General features: G+C 56.0%; 1 long non-coding RNA gene across 1 annotated transcript; it reads left to right on the top strand.

The window, feature by feature from the left end:
* Positions 1-86: 86 nt before the first annotated feature.
* On the top strand, positions 87-1,147 carry LOC106727266. The gene is made up of 2 exons (XR_001363442.1): positions 87-865; positions 955-1,147. It is a non-coding gene; the product is annotated as an uncharacterized LOC106727266 (long non-coding RNA).
* Positions 1,148-1,175: the final 28 nt, after the last annotated feature.

Raw genomic sequence — 1,175 nt, forward strand, 5'->3', positions numbered from 1 at the left:
GCCGCTTCTCCAAGTGAACTGCTGGCTGCGCGCCTTTATCACAGAGACCACTTGTGTTTAAAACTTAAAACGGGAACGGGGCGGTGAGAACTACCCGTGAAATATGTTCATTAAAGTGCAGATTTTAGTCTGCACATTACATGTTTTATTAAATCTGAATAATGTCTTTGAAATGGACATTTATGCTTTTTAACTACTAATTATTGGTTCTAAAATAATGAATTACAACGGATCATGGTAGGGGTGTAGCTAAGAAAACTCGTTGGCGGGAGAAGGGTGCTAACCACTCTGGGTGTCAAATGCGCTGGGAGGGCCCCGCCCCCCGCCCCCCGCCCCATCCTTCCATAGGCACTCCCAGGTTTCCGCTAGTCATCTGGGTGGTCTGACCAGTCTGCCCCTCAGCCTGAGTAGCAGTAGAAAATGCCCCCCTGGTAGCCCATGGGACGTGGGGAAATTACTGAGCTACGGGCATTTTAACTGCAATCTTCCAGGGGCAATGTTCTTTTGTTACTTATTTAACCGATTTAAGTGATGACCCTACAGGTGGTCAGCAATGGTGCCCCTACAGGGACCTGTTAACAAGAACGATGCCAGCACAAGTGTGACGCCTGAGGATGCCTCACCCAGGCTTGTCAAGTAACTCTCATGGCGAGCGGGGCTGAGCTCCTGGGTGCAAGGACACCTGCACTGTCCTGGAGGCCTAAGGAGAACTCGCTGTGGACACACTGGAGGGCCAAGCAGTAGCCGTGCAGAAGCGTGTGTGGGAGTCGCCTCCCCACTGCTCTCCTGTCCTCCGGTCCCTGAGCTGGGAATCCACACGCACCGACTGCAGGTCCCAGCGGAACTTACCAGCCGTGCGAATTTGGTGAGTGTGACTGGCGCACCGGCCCCTGGAGCCCTTTTCCGGACTCTCTAGGCTCCCGCCCTGTCTCAGTGATACTTCCGGTCCTTTAGCTCCGCCTCTTCCTTTCCGCCGCCGAGATCTGACGAGCTCTCGCGAGACCCAGGCCTCTTCTCAAGCCGGCGCTCACCCAAGTAAGTGTGGGGCCTCCCGTGCGCGCGAGCTTTTCTGTCGATTTCGAGGGGGACACGCTTTGGAGGCAGCTCTGGAGCGGCGGGCCCTGCTCGCCGGGTGGGGATACGGCGGATAACGCGGCGTGGGCCCCCCGATGGCG

This window comes from Myotis brandtii, unplaced genomic scaffold (assembly GCF_000412655.1).
Source record: "Myotis brandtii unplaced genomic scaffold, ASM41265v1 C42206058, whole genome shotgun sequence".
Classification (NCBI taxonomy): Eukaryota; Metazoa; Chordata; class Mammalia; order Chiroptera; family Vespertilionidae; genus Myotis; species Myotis brandtii.